The following is a 26,527-nucleotide window of genomic DNA, read 5'->3' on the forward strand; positions in this document are numbered from 1 at the left end:
GCGTGGTTTACACCACTGGCCCTATTTTTGAAGTGAAAGTCATTGAAAGCCTGGGGTCCCACCATCATCACTCAGCCCTTGGGATGAGCAGAGTCCCCCATGAAGGGTCAGCCCTTTCCTGCCCAGGCAGCTGCCATGGCGGCCACGGTGTGTTGCTGGAGCAGCTGCTGGGCAGTGCACCCTGAAGAACAGCTGAGTTGCTTGGCCTTTACTCAGACCCCCTGGCCCAGGGCAAAGGGACAAGAGGCTGGGAAGAGAAAGGGAAGGTGGGAGGAAAGAGCGAGGATGAGAATGATCTCGCACGGAGGCCTCTGGAAGCTCCTGGCCAGTGAGTGGAATCCATGGTGTACACAGCCCCATGGTGCCTGAGTCTCACTGAAGCCCATCTGAGCACCAACAACCTGACGGGGCTTCGGTTTTCCAGGTGGGGAAACTGAGTCCTGGGGAGCAGCAGTGATTTGGCCAATCTGGAGCTGAACCAGAAATCAAACCCGGACGTTCTGACTTCCGGCCTGGGCGTGCTCTGCCTTCCCAGCTACACCAGCGTGGGGCCTGGTGTGGGCTTGGAGGGGCAGGCCCTGCCTCTCCGGGGGCCCATTCCTGCACTAGCTGGGAAGTAGGCGACTGGGTCTGTCTCCTCCCATCACACTGCAGGAGATAGGAGGGGGAAGAGCGAGCTCTGGATCTGGGGCCCTGGGGCCCAGCCCCACTCCCACAAGCCCCTTCCTCCCTTGCAGCTTCCCTCTCCCACCTGTAAAATGGAAACTTTATAGTTCCCTGGCAGGTGGTCCTGGGGCCCAAAAAAAGACCATTCCTGTGAAAGCGGTATGCGGGCCATAACGCCTGCCAGCTCTGTTGGCTCATCGTGGCCCCAGCAGGCGAGATCTGGCCGTCCTGTCCTCCTGGAGGAAGGACTGCCCCAAGAGGGTGTTTACCTCACCGGGCTCTGGGCCGGGCTTCAGGCGCCTCGGACCAGTAACACACTTGACCCACACCCAGCCCCCAGCCACAGCCCCAGCCCCAAGATAAAGTAGCACCCAATCTGCACCAACCTCCAGCCCACCCGCCCCCACTTCATGCCAGACTTGGGCTAAATTAAGTCCATCCCGGGCCAGCAGTTCCGTCCCCAGAAACTGAAAACATTCTTCTTCTTCCCGGCTCCCCTCCCACCCACAGCTGTGCCTTCCCATCAGGCCGGTGGCTGGAAAGCTGACAGCCTCCCACCCGCAGCCCCAGAGCCGCCCTCTGGCCTCCGTCTGTCCCCAGTAGAACCAGGGAGGGACGGTCCCTCACCCCCTCACTGTATGCCTAGCCCAGCTGGGATGTTGGCATTAACTTCCTCCCTCTCTCTATTCCTTCCACATGTATTGTTTCAGTGCCTCCTAAATGTCCTGCAGCCTCTCCTCCGAGCACATGATAAACCACACAGATCCCTGCCCTCATGGTGCTTCCATTCTAGCGAGGGAGACAAGGAGCAAACGTATCAAGTAAATTACAGAAGTTTACTTAAGTTAGAAGGTGGAGAGTGCTATTTTTAAAAAGAGAGAGAGAAGGGAGCCCTGTGAGGGGTCAGGGTGCGGGTGGGGGAGGGGAGGGGTGCGCTGCCGTCTGAAAGAGGATGAGCTCAGGAGGCCGCCATCCTCCCCCATCTAAGGACTTAGGTTTTCAATGCCCTGGCGGCAGGCACTAGTTGTGACTATTTTCAGGGGCAGAGTTATTGATGTGGTGGTTCTGTCAGGCCCAGGGTTGGCTTCTCCCCTCCCTGGGTGGGGAGGGGCCCTCCTGTGGGTGGAAGTCCCAAGGGAGCTTAGACAGCTGGCCTGGCCTGGAGGGGACCTGCAGTTGGGGACGGAGCCAGTGTGACATGTCCCTCTGTGCCATGTGGACACACTGAAACAAGCCTCAGCTGGGCATGCTGACCATCTAGGCAGTGTTGCCATGGGGGGCGCCTGGGGGCCACAAACCACGACAGGTGCACTGCTAAGCATCCCATCCTGGCTACCTCTGCACCAGACCCACCTTCCCCACACACACACACATACACACACACACACACACACACACACACATGCACTGCTCCACACGTATTATACATCACACATCCATCCACATGCATGAGAACATACCTACCAGACACCCACCCACACCCACTGCATCAGCACACTCAGACCCACCATCACACTCACACACACAAATTATCACAGCACAGACAAACAACACATATACACACCCTGCATGCATACATAATATATCACGCATACACACTACACATACTCCACACAAACATACACACACTATTCCACACACACACACCACACATCACCAACACACATCATATATCCATCCACCACCCTATACATAACACACATGCCATATACACGTCACACTGTGGTAAAGCACAGGCCTGAAGCACCTAGACAAGCTCTCTGAAACTGTCTTTAAGGAGTTGGGACACCTATGAGGTGTCCCCCTGACAACCAGAATTTTCCAAGTATCACTTCATAAACTGTTCGCTAAGGAAGGGGAATTTTTCTTTAATCACATAGAACTCTCTGGGGCAAGGGGAAGAGGTGGCATAAAGATTAGAAACTGGATTTTATTCCTAGCCTGACCTATTTTATTCCTAGCTCTCATCCTGTAAACCTCAGTTTCTTCATCTGCAAAATGGAAATGAAAACTGCTTTTTCCAAATTTCTCAAATGGAGTGAAATTCTCTGAAATTGCTTTGCAACCTGAAGCAATACCGAAACAAAATAGGACTGTCAGAAATTGTCATACAAATGTTATATGCCTTGTTGTTCCTCCCTCATTTTTCCCTCCCACTTCCTGTCAGGGCAGGGCAGCCAACACTCCAGGGGGTATGAGCAGGGGCCACTGCTGTTTCCAGGGGACGCTCAATGGAGTCACACAGGAAGTGGGATGGTGCTGCACGAAGGGCCATCTCTTCTCAACTCAGGTCCCAGCAGGAAGTGATTTCTTGCCAGCAACTGCCTTCCCAGTGGGCTGTCTGGGGCAGAAAGTCACAGCCACGATGGGGAGAACAGCAGTGCGGGACAGAGAGCACGGCTGGGGAGGAGACACTCGGAGCCGCGGCGGCCATCACCCAGCCCCAGCCTGCCCACCCTGCTCAGGGCTGACACCAAATTCTGCAGAGAGCACTGACAGAACGCCTGCACAGGACGAGAGCTTCTCTGGCCAAGGTTACAGCTGTTCTGAGCAATCGCAGCGCTGAGGTCCTAGGTGAGAAGGGAGCTACACAATGATACTCCATAAAAGTGGGAAAGTGACAGAATATTTGACAAATGACTGTCACAATGGTAGAAAAATATCACTACACAGCAATTGGAAGTTGTGTTCAAATACATCACCATGAATTTATAAAATGCAATAAAGCAAATTCTTCTATTTCACAAAAAGTCTAAGCAGATACATAAGAACTCAGGGAAGACCAGGCAAGACAACAGAGGAGGTAAGACAGACGGTGACTGAGACATTGAAAAGAATGCAAAAGAACAGAACCATCCCAGAAATGAACAGTATATTGGGAGCAGCAAAAAGAACAGACACAGGAAAACACAAAAAAGAGATGGAATATTTATTTATCTCATCCCAAATCAAAGAGGCATACCTTTGCAATGAACAAACAATTTTAAAAGATTAAAGAGAAAATTATAGATGTGGAAGACAGGTGAAGAACCCCCAATATAGGGGAACTATACCCAAAGAAGTAAGAGGAATTGGAAGAACTTAAAGAAATATTTAAAGATATAATTGCAAGCTTCTGGAACATGGCAGACTGAACCTGAGTTCTTCCCACTCCTTTCTTAAATGCCATTAATATGATAGAAAAGGCATAAAAAGTCCATAGAACCACAGGATCAGAAGAAGTGGGGGAGAGACAACAGCAGAGAATAGATGTCAAGAACATTTTAGAAACTGGAAAAGAAACAGATATGTGCTGACTAATCCAACAGGCAGGAGAAAACACGAAGTGCTCGCTTGGTTGGGGAGGTGGCTGTATATTCCCAGAGCAGAATTCTGGAGAGCATCAGGAAATGGAGGCACCGAGGAGGGTGCGGCAGAGTCACAAAATCTGTCCTCTTCCTCCAGAGTAGAGGAACGGTAGTGGAGCACGTGGTTGCCCAGCTGGACTCTACATTTTCCAAGCTCCCTTGCATCCAGCTGTGGCTCTGTGACTAAGTGATCAATGATCAAGTGTGTGAGGTAACACGTGCTGTTTCTGGGTCTGGACCTGAACACACTGAGTGTCTGCTCTTCTGTGATCTTTGTCCTTTTCAGAAGTGGAACACAGAGGTGCCTTTAGCCCTGCTTTGACCATGCAGATGAGGACCACATCCTAGAAGATAGAGCAACAGGATGGAAGAAACCTGGGTTCCTGAAGAACCACGTGGAGCAAAGACTCCCACCAACCCTGGCTGCCCACAATGACACTGTTTCAGGTAAGAACACACAAAGAACTTCAATTTTCTCTAAGCTGCTATATGTTTAGGTGTTTTGGGTTTTGTTTGTTTGTTAGTTACACTGGCCGAGTCAGTTGCCTGAACTAATGCAACCAGAGTATGCAGTAGGGCTAAAACCGAAGGCGTACTGATTGAGTCTGGATAAAAATCACTAACACTCCTAGATTTCCTTCTCCACCCAACAGAGTCAGTAGCTATCCCTCCTCCACCTTAGCCCAAACACTGGAGGTCTACTCAAAGGAAATGTTTTACCCTCTGGCATTAGGGACACCAGGCTGAGCCACGGGTGGGCATTAGGTGCCAGAATCAACATGGGATATTAAATACGGACAATATCATGAACATTGAGGCTTCCCACCCTCTCAGCCCACAGAGCCCAAACATCATCCTCTGCTCTCGAATGCTGGTAGCAGATTTATTACTCCCACCCGCATGCCAAACAGGAGAATAGTGGATTTCTCTTGGAAGGAAATGACTACTGTCTTCCCCAAGAAGATTTGTAGGAATTCACATTTGGGAGTCCCTACACAGTCACCCTACAGTGAAGCCCACCAGTTGACAAGCCTTACTCATGCACAGACTTTCCAATAAATATTTTAGTGCCTCTCTAATGGATTTCTAGAAATTATCACAAAGTTTTTACATGAAAGATGGAGGCCAAATCAGAACAAAAACAACACACCTGGAAAACAACTTAGAAAACACAAAAACCATGCTGGTAGAAAAAAACTAAAACAATGTCACTGATATATGCAGAAAGCTAAAAGAAGATTCATAAACATGAAACAAGATTAGGCTGTTAAAAAAAATTTTTACAAACATTGTAAAATGACTATAACCCAATAAAAAAATGTAAAAAGAAAAAAGACAAAAAAAAAAAAGAAAGAAAGAAAGAAAGAAACAGTCACAGGACCAAAAGGATCCAAACAATTTTATTTAAGAGAAAGTAGAAATGATAATTCCATAGAAAGAATATAAAAGCATAGGAATCCTCCAAAAATTAGTATGAGAAGAAAGAGATAAAAAATAGGGAAAAAAAGATGAGAAAATTCAAAAATCAATCCAGAGACGTATTTGCTAAGTAGAAATTCCAGAAAGAAATAATAGAAAAACAGATTGAGAAAAGTTTTTAGGTAAATAATTTTTTTTAAAAACCTTTCCAGAACAGACAGGCATGAGTTTCCAGAATGAAAGGACACCCAAAGCACCCTGTGAAATGGATGAGAAAGAATTCACACACAGCACAACACTGTGATGCTCCAGAATCCCAGGAGCATAAAGAAACTTTCAGAATAATTTAAACTTAAGAAACACAAACCCAAAAAATCGAGAATTAGAAAGCCAAGAGACGTCTTCATAAAATCACTGGACCCCTAGCAGGCAATGTAGGTACGCCTGCAAAGTTCAGAGCAGAAATGTTTTCCAACATGGAACTAGATATCAAGACAGAATATTACTCAAGTTCGAGGGTAGATATATTTACACGCGTGCAAGACTTCTAAAAATTTACCTTCCGAGCACTCTTTCTCGGGAAACTAGAGGCAGATGTACCGCAGAAAAATAAGGGAGTGAACCAAGAAAGAGGAAGATATGGGCTCCAAGAAAACACAAGAAACCAGCCATGACAACACCCAGAATGATGGTTTAATAGTGTTTTTTCAGGACAGCAGCAGTGCTGTGAGCCTGCCTCTCTCCTTCTCTCCTCCAACACAGAGGTGGGCAGATTGGAGAGTTCCAGGCCAGGAAAGAGATCTCCAAGGCAATTCAATTTACAGAGTACTTTATGTTGTGATATAAACACATAGCAGAGAGTTGGGAATGAAATGTTCTAAGTACATAAAAATATGGTAAATTCATTAAAAAATTATTTACTCCAAGGGAATTTTTTCAATGTACAAATTAGGGAAAGGAATTACAGTATACTTAAAGGTTCAACTGTCAATAACATTTACAGAGTCACCATTGAATGTCGACCTGGAAAAACATTACAACATCAATATATTGGGAAGATTACAGGAAGGGAAGCATGTTTGTGGAAGGGGTGCGGAGTGGAAGAAACCCAAATCCTCATGTTTTATTTCTCAGTCCAGGAGCTGTAAAAGTATGTTATTTAAAGATATTGAGGGAAGTACAAAGAGAAATAACTAGAGTTGAAAGTGGGTGCCTCCCGGGAGGTAAAAACAGAGATGTTCCTTTTCATAATTGTGTAGATCCAATTGGTTTTTAAAGACTATGAGTATGTTGAACTTTGGTAAAAAATAAAACTAAGTAAAAACTAATATCAAATGAATGAATTGGGAGCATTTTGCTTCCACCAGGATAGAGTATCGGGGAGGGACTTACCATCCTGATAGAAGCAATTAGAACACTGGGCAAAATATACGCCCTCTGCTGGACAAGAGGTTACACAGGACTGTGCCACCTGAAAGAAAGCAAACGGGTGAGGAACGCCCTGCAATCACCCTGCTTTTCTACTGGGAGACACGTCTGGACCACAGTGCAGGGGGGTGGGGGTGGGGCAGATCTCAAGCAGAACATGGTGGTCCTGCCCAGTGAAGGTCTGGGGAACTGGAGTTCAGGAAGAATAAAAATCATGGAGGTGATCCTGGAATTTGCTCCTGTATCTTCTCCTTGGAGCATTTGCCAAATTGTGTTACCGGGCAGAGAAGCCAAGCAGAACATCTTGGACCAGGCCTTGAGAAGTCTCCCTGGGCTGGGGAAATAAAAACTGGCATTCATCGCTCCCAAGGCAGTGCGTACTGGAGAGAAGAGGACCGGAAAGTAGGGAGTCTGATATTCTGCATGAACTTTTCCCCTGAAGCATCTGCTAGTCTCTAAGCTGTGTTCACGTGGGATGAGAGGACAAAAAACTAACCAGAAAGTAGCTGCTAAGAGGCTAAACAGAAAAGCAGATATTTTGGTAATCTCACGGCCCTCGAGAGACAAACGTTGGAGTTCGGAGCCCACCTAGGAGGAGAGGCCCCGAAAAATACCTCCGGCTTTCAGCTGAGACTCCGAAACGGCTGCACTGTGTAACAGCAGAGCGAACATGAGACTCTCACAAAGCCTGAACCATGTCAGCCACTGATGGGAGCGAGGTGGTCTGCCCACACCCTCTGCAGGACAGAAGGGGATTATGTCCTCTTACAGAAAATAACACCAGTCCCTGGGCTCTACAGTTTGTCATACACCAGGTCTGCCATGCCATTAAAAATGACCAGACTTGTAGCCACTGTGGAAAACAGTATGGAGATTCCTCAAAAGACTAGGAATAGACTTACCATATGACCCAGGAATCCCGCTCCTGGGCATATATCCAGAAGGAACCTTACTTAAAATGACACCTGCACCCCAATGTTCATAACAGCACTATTTACAATAGTCAAGACACGGAAACAGCCTAAATGTCCATCAACGGATGACTGAATAAAGAAGAGGTGGTATATTTATACAATGGAATACTACTCAGCCATAAAAACTGACAACATAACGCCATTTGCAGCAACATGGATGCTCCTGAAGAATGTCATTCTAAGTGAAGTAAGCCAGAAAGAGAAAGAAAAATACCATATGAGATCGCTTATATGTGATATCTAAAAAACAAACAAACAAACAAAGCATAAATACAGAACAGAAATAGACTCATAGACACAGAATACAGACTTGTGGTTGCCAAGGGGGCGGGGGGTGGGAAGGGACAGACTGGGATTCCAAAATTGTAGAATAGATAAACAAGATTGTACTGTATAGCACATGGAAATATATACAAGGTCTTATGGTACCTCACAGAGAAAGGAATGTGACAATGAATATATACATGTTCATGTATGACTGAAAAATTGCGCTCTACACTGGAATTTGACACAACATTGTAAAATGATTATAAATCAATAAAAAAATTTTAAAAAATGACCAGACTTGCCAGGAGACCAGGCCAAACAATGGAAAACCAAGGGGGAAAAAAAAAAAAAACCAGCAACAGACCCACAGATAATCCAGGCTTTGAAGTTCTCAGACATAAATTTTAAAACAAGTATGATAATAGTTATAAGAAACAGATGAAATTATGGAAAATTTCACCAACTTTTTACTTAGAATTTCTTTTTTAAATGGTGAAATAGAAATTACAGGATTAAAAAGAATAAGATTGAGAATCCAATAGATGGGTTTAACAGCAAGTTAGAGAAAAACAAGCGATTAGGGAAGTGAAAGTTGTGTCAGTAAACACTAAAATTGAAGCTCAGAGAGGAGATAAAAAAGGATGGAAAATATAGAAAAGCAAGTGAGAGATATGAGCCATGTTGGAAAGGTCTAATATGTCAGTAATTAGAGCTCCAGAAGGGAAAGGAAAGTAAGTATTAACAGAACCTGTATTTAAAGAGATAATGGTCCCCCCTCCAAAAAAAAAATTCCAAAATGAATGAAAGACATTTACAGACTCAAGAATCTCTGCAAACCCCAAGCAAGATAAGTATAAGGAAAACCACATCTAGAGACTTTGTTATTAAATTGATGAAAAACAAAGATAAAAAAATTTTTAATTGTGTGATATATATATATATCACATCTTCTTTGTCCAGTCATATGTTGATGGACATTTCAATTGTTTCCATGTCTTGGCTATTGTAAATAGTGCTGCTATGAACACTGGGGTGCATGTATCTTTTGAATTAGAGGTCCCTCCAGATATATGCCCAGCAATGGGATTGCTGCATTGTATGGTAAGTCTATTTTTAGTTTTTTGAGGAATCTCCATACTATTTTTCCAAATGGCTGCACCAAACTGCATTCCCACCAGCAGTGTAGGAGGGTTCCCTTTCTCCACAGCCTTTTCAGCATTTATTGTTTATGGACTTTTGAATGATGGCCATTCTGACTGGTGTGAGGTAATACCTCATTGTAGTTTTAATTTGCTCTTCTCTGATAATTATTGATATTAAGCATGTTTTCATGTGCCTATTGGCCATCTGTATGTCTTCACTGGAGAAATGTTTGTTTAGGTCTTCTGCCCATTTTCCCATTTTGAAATCTCCCCTAGACATCTTATATAAACAGTGCTACTAAAGCAAAACCAAAAATTCTTGGGTAACACAGCAAAAATACATGATAAAATTCTAGCAAAAATAAAACAAAAATTCTAGCAAGACTGATCAAGAAAAGAAATAAAAATTACCAATGTTGGGAAGAAAAAGAAGATAGTTAAATCCTACAGACGTTACAATGATAATAAAGGAATATTATAAACAACTTTATGCCTATAGTCTTGATCATAGGCAAAATGGATAAATTCCTTGAAAGACACAAATTATCAAATCCAAACTGTTCAATATCTATTGAAGAAATTAGGCCAAATAGAATCTTCAACTAAATTATTAGAATGAAAAATAATATTTAGCAAGTTTGGGGGATATAAAATGAAAATATAAAAAATACTAAGAAATGTAAAAGCTTGCATTTCTGTTCACCAACCACAAAAAGAAAACATACATTTTAAAAAGATGCTGTTTATAGTTGCAATGTAAAACACGAAAGTGCCTAAAAATAAATTTAACAAAAGATGTATAAATTGAAAAAATTGTAAAGCATAAATAAAAAATTATAAAATTTAATATCTTCAGGAAAGATTAAAGGATACTTAGGTAAAGGAGATATCATAGGTTGGAATATTCAGTATCTTAAAGATGCCAATCCCTCACCAGCTGATTTATAGATACAATACTATGATTCAGATTAAAATCCTAACAAGTTTTCCTATGAAATGTGATAAACTATTTTAAATCTTTTATGGAAGAGCCAAAAGCCAAGACACTTTTGAAGAACAAGATGGGTAAGTTACTTTACCAGACATCTGGGGTTACTAAAAAGCTATAGTCATTAAGACAGTATGGTTTAAATACAAAGATAGACAAATTAACAATGACACAAAATAAAGAGGCCAGACACAGACCTTCCTTTGTATGGAAATTGGATTCATGACCAAATTGTAGTTGCAGATCTATGAGGAAAATAATCTATGGTTATTCAATAAATAGTTCCAGGACAAATTGTTATCCATCTGGAGGAAAAATTAAGTCAGATCTCTACCTCGTAATCATAGGGGGGGGGGGAAAAATCAATTTTAGGAATTGTAAATACTTAAATGTGAAAAAGTAGAACTATAAAAATGTTAGAAAAAAATATCATCATGACCTCAGTGTAGAGAATGATTTTTTTAAACTCAGAAAGTGAAATAAATACAAAAAGTACTGATAAATGTAACTACTAAATTTGTCTTCTATTGCTGTACAACAGATTACCATAAACTCAGCAGCTTAAAATAGCACCCATCTGTGATCCCACAGATGAATAGGCCAGAAGCGCAGGCATGCCGCGGCTGGGTTCTCTGCTCAGGGTCCCACAGGTTGGAATCAAGGTGTTGGCTGGGCTACGGTCTCATCTGGAGCTCTGAGTCCTCTTCTGAGCACACAGGGTTGTAGCAGATTGAGCTCCCTGAGGTCCCAGGTCCTGGTTGGCTGTCAGTCAGGATCTGTTCTCAGTTCCTAGAGGCCACCTGCATTGTCACAGAGGCCCCTCCATCCTCAAAGCCAGCAATGTCACATCAAATCTTTCTCATGCTTTGAATCTCTGACTTTTTCTGTCTCTGATCTCTTGACCCAGGTTTGAAGGGATCATGTGACTGGGTCAGCCCCACCTGGAAGATCTCCCTCTTGATGCACTCTTACTCAACTGATTAGTAACCATAGTCATACCTGCAAAATTCCTTTTGCTATAGAACACGATCACAAATAACACCTCTCATATTCACAGTTTTTGTCCATACTCTGGAGGGGGTACATTTTACCAGAGTGACGGTCGTGGGTGTCATCTTAGAATTCTGCCTAGCACACTACGTTATAGTTAATAACCCCCGTTCTGCAAAAGACATTAAGAAAGTGGAAAGGCAAACTACGGAATGAGATAAAATTTTACAATATACATACATGATTAAAGAATTGTATCTGAATTGTATTTTTTAATTCTTGCATATTAATAAGAAAAAAAACAAAATAGAAAAACAGACAAAAGAAGTAAACCTATTTCACAGAAAAAATGCAAAATATCAACGAATATATGAAAACATGCTCATTATTAACTGAGGAACAGTAAGTGGAAACCCAGTAAGACACTATTTCACTCCACTAAATTAGTGAAACTAAGGAATCTGACAATATCAAGCGCTTGCCATGAATTTGGAGTAATAGGAACTCCCCCTCACACACTTCCAATGTGAGTTTCAATTGGTGCAGCCTCTTGGGATAATAAATTGTAATTATTTGTAAAGTTGAAAATGCACATTGTCTACAACCCAATAATTCCATCTCTTGGGTATATACTTGATAGAAATGTCGGCACATAAGTATCCAAAGCAGAAAAAAAAAAAAAACTGGAAGCAATGGAAAGCAATTCAAATGTCCATCCACAGTAGAATGTGTAAATACATGATAATATATTCAGATAATAGAATACTTCAAAGGTAATGATATGGTTCTAGCCCTTAAAGTTGGTGGAGACTACGCAGGTGTTTATTTCATTCTTCCTTCAAGAAGTCTTTCCAATGCCTCTGTCCCTGCTCCTGAGCAGGTGTCACAGGATAGCAGGTACATAGAGATCTGTAGCCCAATGCTTAGCTTCACAAACCAGGGGACAAGGAAAGAGGACACGTGTCAGGCCTTTCAAGGGCATCTCTTGAAACCCTTGTTTCAGTCCTCCTAGAACACCCTCCTTCTTTTTTTCTCAGTACCCACCTATAACAATCTCTTTATCTTTTAAGGGTCTTCTTCTGGATCCTTGGAGATCATCCTAGTCCTGATGAGAAAACTGAGGTTCGGAGAGGCTTAAGTACATGCTTGAGAAACACAGCTGTTGAGAGGTAGCCCTGGTTCTCTGGAATCCATGCCCTCTTTATCCGCAGCATCCAAGGCTAATTCATATCCGCATTCAAACCACCCTTGAAGATGGTCCTTTGTAAACAGTAGGTGCTCAGCAAAGGCCACTTCCTCCCTTCAGGTTCTTAGGTTAAGTTTAAACAAGAGTGTTCTAAAACTGTGTTTTGATGTCTTCACAGAAAATGACCAGCAGATGGCAGCATTTAGCTTTCCCAGCTCCTGACTTCCCAATTGCAAGCATTAAGGGGAGAAATGTAGGTTTTTCTTTTCCATTCTCCAAACGCTGCTGTCAGTGCCTCCGCAGTGCCCATTGTTCCCATTTGAAGCACCTATCCTCCTACTCTTTTGACAAAAAAATGTACTGTGCACCTGAAAAAACTGAAGCTTTGAACAGAGTGATGCGAGGAGAGCCCAGGGACATGCAACAAGAACTTGAACACTTTTACCCTCTGCAGAGGCTTATAATGCCAATTCCCATGGCAGGCCTGTGGTACAGTGGCAGGGAGGGCAGCTTACTTAAGGCTCCCATTTTCACTTGGGGAAACCGAGGCTCAGAGAGGCAAGGTGAAGTCCTCCAGGACACACAGCAAGGCCAGAATTTCTGATTCCTACTCCAGTGCACCATGTTAGTTTTACCACATTAGTTCTCAAAGACAAAATCTACCCTGAAGGCATTTTCAGCCCACAGATGCAGACAGGAGATCTGAAAGTTAAAAAATAACCCAAAATACTATATTGTGAATAATAAAGGAACAGCATAAAAGAGTGTTGGGGCTCAGAGGAACAGACAGTTCCAATTTCAGGATGGGGGGTGGGTATGGGAAGAACCATGAAGTCAGGGAAGAGTTTCTGGAAAGAGAGGAGCTCTTACTTTTGGAAACAGTCACGACGAACAAAAGAAAAGGAGCCGTAGTGGAAATTCTAGATCAAGATGTCAAAAGTGTGTCCAGGGTGTGCTACGTTTTTTGACCTCCCAACTCCTCCACCCTGGTGCCCATGACAAACATCACTAATCTGCTGCGTCCAGCGCAGCTCGAGATCGTATCTGAGGACCGGCAATGCAAGACTTAAGAAACAAAGAGACAAAGTAAAGAGCAAAGACGGGATCAGGAGACTCAAGATCTCGTAGATCTAGAGGGCCAAAAGCCTGGTCAACATCATATTTATTAGGAGTATACAGCTCAGAAAAAAAATGTGATCAAAGAGGTGGGGCTTTAGATATTCCATGCGATAAGCACTAAATTCTGCTTGCTGGTTAACTGATTAATTTCAGGCCCATCCCTTCCAGGAACAATCAGCCTCCTGGGGGTATGCAAAATTTCTAAGTCTAGCCTGTCATTGCCTCCAGGACATCTCAAGATAGCAAATACTTCCCCTGGGTTCAACAGTATGTTTTCCTGCCAGAACAAAGTTCTGTTAATGGATGATCTGGCTTTCCAAGACTGTCCATTGTTTCACCCTAAGGAAATATCTGCCCTCCTTTGTGCCCTTATGGTCAATGTCAGGATTGCTCACTACAAATTTTCTTTAGCATAATCCGTGCTATAGATCATCTACTGCGCAAAACAGTAAAACAAAGCAAGCATGTGCATTTTAAGCAAGCAAGTGTGAATGTAATATTTTAAGCTCATGGAAATTTAGGAGTGGCTTCTTTTCCAGCTGCTTGTTGTCTAGCAGCTTGTTTCCCAGCAGCTTGTTTCCCAGCACTAATCAACTGTGAGATGCTTTCCTCTTGAGCTCAGAGCCTTCCCAGAATCCATTTCAGCACAGTGCTCCAGGCATCCCCTTCTAGCCAATAGGAGACAGCCTATCAGGTGAAGCCTGTTTGCTCTTCCTCACCCTGCTCTATTGCCTCCCCAATAGCTATCTTTTATTGTGCACTTGCTGCATGCCAAGAGCTGGGCTGAGCCCTCTATATACACTTTCCATTTAATACATGTAACAACAAATTCCCAACTTCACAAATAAGCAAAAGTGAGGCATAAAAGTGTTAAAAAACCTTCAGAGTGGCAGAGCCAGGATTAAACCCAAGCCTGTCTCTAAAGCCCATGGTAGTTGGGATAAGCCTGTATGGGGAGAAAAGCTGCGGTTTAGATCCTTGACGGGAAGGTGGTAACAAGACTCACAGGGCTGCAGTGGAGATGAGTCCCAGAGAACGGAAGGCATTAAAGATGCTTTGTTTGTTTATTCATTCCTTTGACATATGTTTGCTAAGCAGCTACGACATGCCAGATACCTTTTGGATGCTGGGAGTATAGCGGCTGATAAAAGAGGCAGAACCTTCCATCCTCAGTCATGGGAGATGAACAAATATGTCAGTTTATATGTCAGGTGATGCTATGTGCCGTGGGGAAAACTAAGGACTGGAGAGGGGCAGAAAGAGTCACACAGAGCTGTCTGGGCATCCGAGTCTGGGGGATAACAGCTGGCCAGGGGGCCTGAGCTTCTTGGAGTGACTGAGGCAAATAGGGATAACTGCCCTAATGAGATGGGTCCTGAGGCTCTCAAGACAAATAGTGGTGGTGGGAGTACAGATGGGGCGTTGATGGGAATATCTGGAGTTCTGGAGGCCTGCCTCATTCTGCCAGAGGTAATGTGGCTGGGGAAGGGCAATCTTACCCAGAATGCACTGGTTCTCGGACCCCCTTCTGATTCTGGCACATGGTGCAGTGGACACAGAGACTTCCTTGTACACATCATACATTTTTTGATCATCTAGTGGAATCAGTTTCATTCTGCAGGGGTCTCTGGCCATTGCCAACATCCAGCCCCATTGATGGGATCAGCGCAGGGTGGGAGGTGAATTTTCAGTCTCTGGGCCTTTCCTCCCTGCAGGACCGTGAATAGGCATTTACTGTACCAAGAACTGTAGGAAATATGGAGACTGGCATTTGTCCCTACAATGAGGAACTTGATGTGTAGCTGGAGGAGCAAAATGACTGTCCGTGAGTCTGTGCAATAACACAGGAAACCTACTGTTCACAGCACAGGGCCCGCTGGGTGCCCAAGCTGATAGACCAGCTAGGTTTTGAGGAAAATAAATATGAAAAAAGAAAGTGGCCTCGTCTTGCTAGAGTCTTCAGGTCTCCCCTTCGGTGCACGAGCAGTACAGAAGGGAATGGGGGAGGTGGAAGAATTGTCGCCCTCCATACCTGGGACAGGGTTTCAGAACCCTCGGGGCCAGCTGGGTCATGCCACCCTGCCCCACTTCTCCCAGAGTCTGGTGCCTTGCGGAGGCTTTCCTGTGTCTGCCCTGCAACCGTGAATGAGCTTGCCTTTGGATAACTTCCCCTCCAGGTGCTCTTCACTTGGGATCTGTGAACACCCTAGGAGAAGTGTCCCCCGCGTGCAGGGTAGGTTATCATACATATGAGCACATGCATGAGTGTGTGATCCACACTTATGTGTTCCCAATTGTCTTCAAAGGCCCCCAAGGCATCTGTGCTAGTTACGAATGTATTATTCCCCAGCTCCAAATTCACCCATCAGTACCTGCTCTGTGAAAATGGGCAAAAGTCTCATAAGCATCTCTCCTTTACGGTGAGCATAATGTTAAGTTTCCTCAGTAGAGGGTACTGGGGGAACACTGCAGAAGGAAGGGGCTTCTTTTGCTGGTTTTGGCAAGTGTAGGACGTCCTGTGATGCTCTGCCCTGGCCATGTGCCCAGAAAGTCCTCCAGAGACCTTGCGGTCCTGCCTGGCCCAGCGATCACTTTCCCACGACCATCCCAACCAGACACCGTGCTTTCCACGCGACCCGCCTACACGGCCACTTAACTCCCTCTCCATGCCCACGTGCCCACCCACCAGGCTGTGCCTCACCTGTGCCCTGCAGGTTGGCTTCCAGCTTGTCCAGCAGCTGCAGACCAGCTCTGGACCAGGCACCAGCTAATTTCTCTGCCTCCAGGGGGTTGCCATGAGACCTCCTCCCACCAGGTCTGACCTCTAGTCTGAGGAGGGGCCCCCTTCCAAGGTTGTCTGTCCTTCCATGGGTCCTCTTCTTCAGCTGAAGGGAGAGTAGCGTTTTAGTTCTGCTTGTATCCTGTAGTTACTCTTTTGCCATAGCATAATATTCTTTATATTAAACTTCCACTTCTTAAACCCCTATGTGCTTTCTGTCTCGATTGGACCCACACTGATACAGCACTTGTGGCCTCCAAAATATTAAGATCTACCATCCCTAGTTCCAGAAGAATAAAGATATAAAACTCTCAGCCCATTGCTTAGCACACAGAGAACAATAAATCTAAGTTGTTGTGTTACTACCGTATGTCAGGGATGGAGGTCAGTTCCCCTGTTACCACAAAGGGTTTGCAACTCTGCACAGTCTCTTGTAAGTGGTCCCTCTTGCCTGTTTAACTTGAGCTGCATTCCCTCCTGGTGTAGCAGTGAAATAACAAGCAATTAGAGCTATCATATGTAGAGTGCACACTTCAAATGGTGTGCCAAAGGTTTTATATGTTCTATTAGCCCATTTTGCAGATGAGAAAAAAAGCAAAAGACTAGAAGACAGAAACTTGTACAAAATTTCATAGCTAGCCCAGGAAGAGCTGGCATTTGAACCCCAGTATATCCAGTTCCAAAGCCCGAAGTCTTAATGACCATGATGTATTTCTTTTTAAATTTTATTCATTTGTTTAAATTATAAATTATTTCTTCTTTATTCTCTATTATATTATGTACAGTAGACATTACTATTTAAAAATCATGTGTGTGGGCATGCTGTATTAGCTTTTAAAATTTTTTTTATTTTATTTTTATTTTTATTTTTCATTGAAGTGTAGTCAGTTTACAATGTTGTGTCAGTTTCTGGTGTACAGCATAATAGTTCAGTCATACATATACATACACATTAGTTTTCATATTCTCTTTCATTATAAGTTACTACAAGATATTGAATATAGCTCCCTGTGCTATACAAAAGAAATCTGGGTTTTATTTATTTTTATATATAGTAGTTAATATTTGCAAATCTCTAACTCCCAATTTATCCCTTCTCACCCCTTTCCCCCTGGTAACCATAAGATTGTTTACTATGTGAGTCTGTTTCTGTTTTGTAGATGAGCTCATTAGTGTCTTCTTTTTTTAGATTCCACATATGAGTGATATCATATGGTATTTTTCTTTCTCTTTCTGGCTTCCTTCACTTAGAATGACAATCTCCAGGCCCAGCCATGTTGCTGCAAATGGCATTATTTTATTCTCTTTTATGGCTGAGTGGTATTCCATTGTATAAATATACCACAGCTTTTTATCCAGTCATCTGTTGATGAACATTTATTTCTATGTCTTGGCTGTTGTAAATAGTGCTGCTATGAACACTGGGGTGCATGTATCTTTTCGAATTAGAGTCATGATGTATTTCTTCATAGTAAACATCTATTGCGTGTCAAGCTTTGTGCTAAATGACTCACACTAGCTATATAGTGTGTCTCCTGTAATAACTGTGTTTGGTAAGCAGTTCTGTGCATTTTACAGATGAAGAGACAAAATTTCTTACCCCAAACCGCTCGGCTAGGGAGTGGAGGTGGGGTTTGATCGTGGCCCTCTGACTCCAGAGCCCACACTTTTAACATCTACAGTGGACTATTTCCCGGCTCACATACTAGAAGTGAACTTTGGGGTGAGGATGTACCTTGCCCTGGGGACCGTGATGGGTGAAACAATGCAAAGCACACAGTGTTTAACTTCGCATTCAGTGTCCATAGGCTCCCAATCATGTCACCTGTGTCACAGGATAGAAAGCTGACGAGGCAGACGGTATAGGACCAGATATTTCTCTTCCCCCATGTCATCACCCTACTGTCCCTCACTCTCAGGGAGAAGGATGATCTGAAGGCCCCTCTACAGACTGGTTTAGAGGCACCTATGTTCACCTCCAGCCCTCCAGGGAGGGGATCCCCTCACACTCAACTTGGCAGGCATGGCTGTAGAACATCCTGCCAGCACCCCAAGCTCGGATTCCATAGCCATCAGTGGTGCCAACCTGAGTCCCCTTTGTGTGACCTCATGGTTGTTTACCAGTTTAGCTCTAAGAACCTAGCAGCTGACGGGGAGAGGGAAATCCGACCCATTATAAGGCCAGAGTATTTGCAGGTTGCTAAGAAAAAGCAATTATTCCAGATGGTGAGGCCAAAGAGCACATTCACTTCTGAGTGCTCCTTGTAGAGAGGCCGCTGCAAATACACTCAGCAACGCCCTCAACAGCATCCCTACAACAGACCGGGGTTCAACGTTCAAAACTGTATTTTGCATAATGTCCTTCTGTGTCCTTCAGGCCACCAACCGAAGCAGAAAGCATGAAAAGTAATTCTCCAAGAAGCCACAGGAGGTAGTCAAAGCACAGAACTCTGCTGCTTTGGCTGAACTGGTGATATATTTAAGAATATACGTGTAAGAGATTGAAGAAAATACATACTTTATAGGCATTTGACCACAAACAGCATTTCTCTTAGCGAAGCTTTTGAAAAATACTTTGTGGCTACGGGTTGTAGGTTCTACTTGGAGTGTTGGTGCTTTCCATTGCCAACTAAGAAATGGGCCACATGCCTTAATAATAAACTGGGCTGGGACTAATTTGATCCTCTCATGAAAACTCAGGCGCCAGTAAGAACATGTTCCTAAAGAGAAGGCCAACCCACATCCCCTCCAAAGTGCATCAAGGGAGTCCTTGCCCGCAGAGCCAAGATTTGCTTTGGGAGGGATTTTGAGAGTTCTCTCACAATGCAGCAAATGGGTAACCGAGGCCCCACAGTTCCACATCCTAATGTGCGATAGCAATAAGAATTAGCCTGGAGAAATGGTAAAGTGGGTTGCTAACCATCTACTCTGTTTGGCCACACATGCAAAACTCTGCAGCACATCTCACTTTGAGTAACAGGTTCTGCCAGTTAAACTGGCTGTGAAAGTTACCCCCAAAGTAACTAAATAAGGTAACCAACTATTTATAATTATTTTCTATAAATCTTTACCTGAAGTTGGAGGCTACCTATTAAAATTATTATTTCAGATCCCAAATTGGTAGCCCTTATTTCTGGAAGTAAGGAAACAGTAGTATCCATTGCCTATTAAGACCATTCCTGGTCCATGACATCAAAATCAGGTAATTTGCATCCAGAGAATGCTTGACTTTCTGTTCTCTGGTGCAGGGCAGGATGGCGCGGTGAGACCACATTTAACTACCTGCCTGGCACAGACACTGACCTTTCCCAACTGACACTGGCTGGTGGGCTGCACCAAGTCCAGCAGGAAGCAAACCTGCAGCCCATCCAAAAGTGGTTTCAAGTAAGTCAAGATCAAGTTAAGAATGACCTTTGATTTACTAGATGGGATGCTTCGTGACTCATAATCATTGAATAAAGCCAGTTAGATCTTCAACAAGAAAAAAAAAGAAAGAAAGAAAAGATCAAGTTAATAATAAAAGGAGCCAGAACACATCTTTATTTTACCCAACTGGAAATGACAAATAATGTAGGCCATGTTATTTTCCCCTACATATTGGATCAAAGGCTGGGAAAGGATCAGCAAAAGTCACAGAACATTTAATACAATTTTTTGCAGGTTTTTCCTCAATACCCTATAAATTATAGCAAATGACCTTGCTCACAGCTTGCAAGTTGTGCACGGAGAAGATCAGGCTTGCAAATTATTTAGCAAAAGCCAAGTTTATAGATCTTGCTCATACTTGCTGGCGGAGAGTGACCAACTCATCCTGGTTTGCCAGAGACGTTTCCAGTTTTAGTACTTAAAGCCCCATGTCCTGGAAAACCTTTCAGTCCCTGGTAAAGCAGGATAGTGGATCACCCTACCTAGAGGCCTTTCTCACCAGCTGGTGATCCCAGGCTGGACACCTGCATTTAGCGGTGAGGCACAAAGCATGGACTGGAATCTCTGCTTGGGGAGTAGGGCTTGTTGACTGATGGAATTCACTGCAGGGTGTTTAAACATCCATCAGCATCTGCACTGAGGACCTTTGTCCAGGATGCTCATTTTCTCCAAGGATGAATCCTCCAGTTCCCTGCTTGTGGATTGTAAATCAGGATGCTCGCTACCTGGGGACCAGGGTCCCACTATTCAATATGCAGATTTTGGCTTAGTCCTTGTTTAGTTCAGTACCTTACCTCCTCCTCCCAAATTCATTGTCTTCCATCTAGCATTCTGTGGTCCCCACAATTCAATTTATATGACAAGTAGGTCTCCTTTCTCCCACATCTACCTGAATGAGCTGGGGAAAATGGCTTAGGGTTTCCGCCTGTGCCTCTGTTGCTCTGAATGCATCTTTAAGGGCTAAGTCTTTCTGAGACTCTGGGGGTGGGCTAGGGAGAAATAGCTGGCTCCTCCCTGTTTATTCCCTCTAGAGGCACCCAACTTAAAGCACCCCCTATTCTGCCAAGTCAGTTACTGCCCCTCCATGTTGTCTATCATCTAAAACTGTGTTAACAGGATGTTCTACCATATTCCCCCTGCACATCCACCCTCTACCTTTCAAAGTCACCTGGCTTCCCATGATCCAGTCCCAATTTGACAGCTTTTCCTCTCAAAGAAATGAAGGATTCCTCTAATCCTTAATTTTCTATGAGGACTCTCTTAGGTTTTAGGGGCAGGGTTTCAAAAGAAGGAATTTCAGTTATAGAACAGTCCTTGACTTGGAGCAAAAACAACAAATGCATAAATCACTTGAATACAAGGTAGAACTGGGGATAAATAACCTATAAAATGTGCAGATGAGATTCTGTCAGAGGAGAGAGATTGTGTGCAGTTTTGCAAATGAAGTGAACTTTTAGCTAGGGCTTTTAGAAACACGTAAAATTCATCGAGTTGACCAAGTATATGGAAAATAGGAAACTGCCATTTGGAAGCATATGATCTATTCAGTTAGTCAACCAACAACAACAACAGAAGTGTGTGAAAAATTCTTGTCCACTATTTTCTTCTCATTTGTTCCTCTGCCCTTGTAGGATCTTACCTTTGCTTTTCCTCCGCTGTCATTTTTCGGAGATTTAGGGAGGAAGAGGAAATAAACTTGTGTTGCCAATCAACCACATTGCACCAGACATTGTTACTCTGGTCTCTCTTTTTGTAACACCTGATGGATGGATGTCGGCATTTCTGGAACTATCTTCCATGTCTATTTTCTTTTCTAGTTTCTAGTTATTTATCCCTTCCTGTTGTTTTAGGGGAAAATTGATTGGTCCCGTCTTTCAGCTCAGGTGCTCTTAAACTGCACACGTTCTACTGCTTAGCTCATCCCCTGAGGCAGTTTTTTCACTTTAATTATAAATAATATATTTTTCATTTCTAACATCTCTAATTGATTCTTTCATCTTCACTTATTTGGGAATATGAACTATATCCACTTCAAAGCTCAGTACTGGTTGTCCTATTTGTTCTGTTTAATCTAGGAATCTGGAGGCGGACAGCCTGGGGTGGCAGAATTCTGCTTCACACTAAGCTGAATGACTTTGCAGGAAGTTATTTAATCGCTTACACCTTAGTTTCCTCATTTGTAAAATAGGAATAAAAACAGTTCTACCATAAAAGACAACAGTAAGGTTAAAGTTTTGTTTTTTTTTTTTAATGTATGCAGTATGTGTAGAATAGTGCCTGATGTATAAATGCTCGGTCAATATTAGCAATGATTATTATGTTTCCTCAGTTATGTCTCCCTTTCATAGTATTGATGCTTCTTAAATGATATTTAATCTTTTGACAATGAACTTGTGTTTTCCCATGAGATTTCCTGCAAGAAATCTGCCCGTGTGTAACTCACTCTGAGGGCAGTGAAAACCATGTCCCGAGTGTGTGTCCCATGTTGCTTCTGGGGAGAGTGCAGAATGGGCAGGAGGCCCCATGGGGTGGGTGATCTTGTGGCTGGTCTTTGGGGCTCAGCTGCTACCCTTCCCTCCCTGGCTTTGCCATCCATCTGGGCCCTGCCCTGCCTCTTGCTCCCTTAACACAGCTGGCACCTGGAGACAGACCCTCCTGTCTTGGCCACCTTATATGCAAGGATGGGGTTTAGGGAGACGTTCAGGAGGCAGCTCATCTAGCTGCTCCCATGGGAATGCTTGTCTAACCCTCCCAGCAGTAACCCTTTTGCTCCAGGCATCCCCTCCCCTCAGGGCACGGAGTACCCTTGTTGCTGCTCCCACTTTTGTCGTATATATTTTGTATATATTGTAGTATATACATTCAAGAGGATATGTCATGGACATTCACGAGCTGGGCTGTAATTTGAAAATCTCACTGAGTCTGCTTTCAGTTTCTTAGAAATTCCTTAGCACTTCTGATTCTCTGAACATTTGTCATCTTTTTTGAGGACCCTAATTTTTTCCTTTCCTGTCATTTCTGGAGTTTGGGGCACTATCATGGAAAAGGAAGTCAGAGAGTTTCTAGGAAAGATGACAAGTAAGCAGAATCTTGGAGAATGAATAGGAGCAGCTGAAGAAAAAGGGGAGAGAAGGATGCTGCAGGCTGGGACACTGCAAGAGCAAAGGTGTGGGGACATGGCATGGTGTGGTGGCGGACGGGGGACTGCAAGCAATTGGCATTTGAGAGAGATAAGTGTTGTGTGAGCTGCAAGGGGAGAGGCAGGGCACAGTATTATGTTCCAGGTTAAGGGGCTTAATCTTTCCTGAAAAGCCCCGGATGGTTCTAAAGGAATGGCATCGTATGCTGCTCTGGAGGGCAAGTGTGGGTGGAATGAGACTGGAGCTGGGAAGACCGGATGGAAAGCTCCTGCACAAGACCAGGTTAGAAATCATAAGGTCCTAGACACTAGGACAGTGGTACTTATGGGATGGAGATTGGGGGTCAGATGCAAGAAATATTTAGGAAGAAAAATCTTCAGACAGGGAGAATTTACTAATAGTGTTGGTTTTCTTTAGACAGAATAGGAACGGACTTCAGTCTTCTTCCAGTATGGTCAAATGTTTTAGTAAAATTTGCAAAAGCAAGCTATTCTCACTGCAAACAGTTAATGCTACTGGTCGTATCAAGTACATTTTTATAACTCCTGTCAAAGTTGGAAAGACTTCCACCAAGTTTCATATATGAGCTATGAGATTTCAGACCATTTTAAGTTTTCTTGTGCAGTGTCTAATCGTAGATACCTCTCAAACTGACACAAGTATTTTCCAGTTTACCACGGATGTTCTTCTTATAGCAGTGAATTGAGGTTTGTGATATCCTTGTAGAGGTAAGTATTCATATAAAGTTATCATAAAAACTGAGTATTAGTGTATGCATCTGGAATTTACAGACTGTATCAGGATGAAATATATCACATAAGCTAAGACATAATCTGATGTGAGATGCTTAATACATTTAATTTCACATGCAGGCACACTTTAATTTGCACTTTAAGTTTTCCTAAAGTTTGTGCTTCATTACACAAGAGTTCTAATAAAATATATTCCCTGAAATTGTAAAAAAGGTGAATTTTGTACATGTGTATGTTATAATGTATAGGTTACGTTTTCAAGTATATTCGCTAGAGAGAACTTTCACTTTGTTTGTTTGTTTGTTTCATTTTTAGTGGAGGTACTGGGGATTGAACCCAGGGCCCTGTGTGTGGGCTCTACCACTGAGCTATGCCTACTCCTTGAGAACTTCCATGCCTATTTAAAATGAAAGTTCTCAAGGAGTAGGCATAGCTCAGTGGTAGAGCCCACACACAGGGCCCTGGGTTCAATCCCCAGTACCTCCACTAAAAAAAAAACAACCCTCAGGATATAAACAATCTAAATAACCAGGTAGCCACCTGGATGGAGAGATAGAGAGAATCTTGCACATGTAAAGAGTGAATATACATTCACAAAAACTGGGACATTCAAGGTCTGTATATGAGGCAACAGAAAGTCTTAATAAATTCTAAAAAGAGCACATTTTCTCATCTCCAAGCATTAGGGATAGAAATCTATGATACAATGTTTTTTAAAAAGCCATTACTTTGAAAAAAAAATTGGAAAACACACTTCTAAATAGTCCATGAATTAAGTATAAAATCCTAATAGAACAAACCAAAATATTTATAATTAAGAAATAACAAAAGCATGGCATATTAAAACTTGTGATATGTAGCTAAAGCAAGATTTAGAGGGAGATTTATAGTCTTATATAAATATTAGAAAATAACAACAAAAATTCTGAAAATAAATGATCCTAAATGTTCAACTCTGGAAACCAGAAAAAGAACACCAGAGTAAACCCAAAGAATGTAGAAGGAACAAAATTACAACGGTAAAAGCAGGAATTAAAGCAATAGATGATTTTTTTTTTTTTAAGAATTGACATGATTTTAAAAATTAAAGGGAGATTCTTTGCAAAGTCTGGCAAGAATGAACTGCTGACTTCCTGGATCCCAGTCTCTCACCTGCCTCTCATTTACCCCAGGGATCCTCTTTACAAGCCTCTGTCGTGTGGGGGTATTTACGATTTAATTTTTTCTCTATTAGAGGAGAGCTGTGTTTAGAGCACGGGGGTTTTCTTTTGTACCTCTTTCCGTGGCACCCAGCACAGGGCGCGGGCTGGGTTACATTGGCTGTATTCAACCATGTCAGTTGAACGAATCAGTGTTAAAAAGGTTATATTACAGTACTCAGAGCTCTACAGCACGTGAGCTTTTCACAACGCACTTACTTTCCCCTACTTCATTTGACGTTTGCATCAGCCCTTAGCAACAATGAAGCAGAGGTTACTTTACGACTTTTTATAGATCATTTTGAAAATTTTATAGGCAAGAAAACCAAGGCTTGGAGAACGCATCCCTTCCAAGTGTCAGAACTGGAGCTACAACCCAGGTGTTTGAACACCAAATCTAGAGTCTTTCCCCCCACGTGGTGTTCCCACTGAGCCATAAAAAAACACAGTGGTTGCTATTCACCATTCTAGCCTCGCAAGACTTAGTTCTGAGGCAGGAAAGTTTGTTACATATAGAAGGAATTTCACCCTAAATGATTTGTTTATTATTTTTAAATATGGTATTTAAAGAAACATTCGCTCAGCCACAAGAAAAATGAGCCATTCAAAGAAGCTCGCCTTTGCGGCCACCTGGGAGCAGGGGACCGCGGGGCAAGGGCGCAGGGTGTCCAGGCAAAGGGGCTGGGTGAGTGCCGGGTAACCCTCCCGGATGAAACCTCCAGCCCAGAGAGAGCTCCTGGTAACAGATGCCCCGGCGGAATGCCGCCAGTTCCGGGGGGAAGGAGGGCTTCAAGCCGGCGCGTGCTCCTACTCCTGCTACTGTGCCGCTGTGGGCGTCGTCACTAGAGTAACAACAATCCTGGGAGGGCCTCCTTGTGCCTCTGACCTGACGCTCTTTTTCTGCTCCGGGGCGAGGCGGGGAGGGGGGTGGCGGTTTCCTCCGAGCCGCTCCCAAGGCTTTGGCCTGAGTTTCACCCTCATTCGCCCAATCATCTCCAAAAAATGCAGTCCAGCCCCGAAAAAGAGCTGCGCCTTGGGGGCGGCGGGGGTGTTGGAGAGGCTGTGGAAGATGACTGGACCCCCAGGGTTCGTAGCTGGGCGGCGGCCATGGCTGCCCGACGGCCATGACTGCCTGAGGGCACGGCTTACGCCCAGCATCCGCACCCCTGCCTCCTTTTCGGCCTACCGCGATCAGTCCAGTCCCACTCCTTGCGCTATTAAAAATGCAACTTGGATCAGCAGCTTTTTATTTTTTATTTAAAAAATTTTAACAGCCTCAAACAGGCAACAACCTAAATGTCCTTTCGTAAAGAACTAAGTGATAAAGAATGGTGACTCGCAAGATCACTCATGTTATGCAGTGGTTAGGAAGACTCAAGTTGACCCAGGTGCGCTTGCATACAAAGACCCTTTAAGGTACAGTGAGTAAAAAGGCATGGTTTGCAGAAAAATTCTACAATACCGTTTTGTAAACAGCACATCTAACTGTGAGAAAGGCACTCCTAAAAAGTGTACTGGGGGAGTGAAGAGTGAATCTAAGTTAAAAAATTTTCTTAAATATTTAATATATATTATAAAGATTTATTAAGTGTAATAAACATTCATATATGTGTGAACTTTTTTCAAAAAATAAACTTAATTTTTTAGAATAGTTTTAGATTTACAGAAAAATTGCAAATCGAGTTCTCGTAAACTCCAGTTTCTT

General features: G+C 43.3%; 1 long non-coding RNA gene across 1 annotated transcript; it reads left to right on the forward strand.

Annotated features, from left to right (window-relative positions):
• Positions 1 to 2,853: 2,853 nt before the first annotated feature.
• Positions 2,854 to 7,803, forward strand: LOC116667211. Its single transcript, XR_004324025.1, has 3 exons — positions 2,854 to 3,240; positions 4,300 to 4,460; positions 5,645 to 7,803. It is a non-coding gene; the product is annotated as an uncharacterized LOC116667211 (long non-coding RNA).
• The last annotated feature ends 18,724 nt before the right edge of the window (positions 7,804 to 26,527 follow it).

The sequence above is a fragment of the Camelus ferus genome, chromosome 11 (genome assembly GCF_009834535.1).
Source record: "Camelus ferus isolate YT-003-E chromosome 11, BCGSAC_Cfer_1.0, whole genome shotgun sequence".
NCBI classification, from domain to species: domain Eukaryota; kingdom Metazoa; phylum Chordata; class Mammalia; order Artiodactyla; family Camelidae; genus Camelus; species Camelus ferus.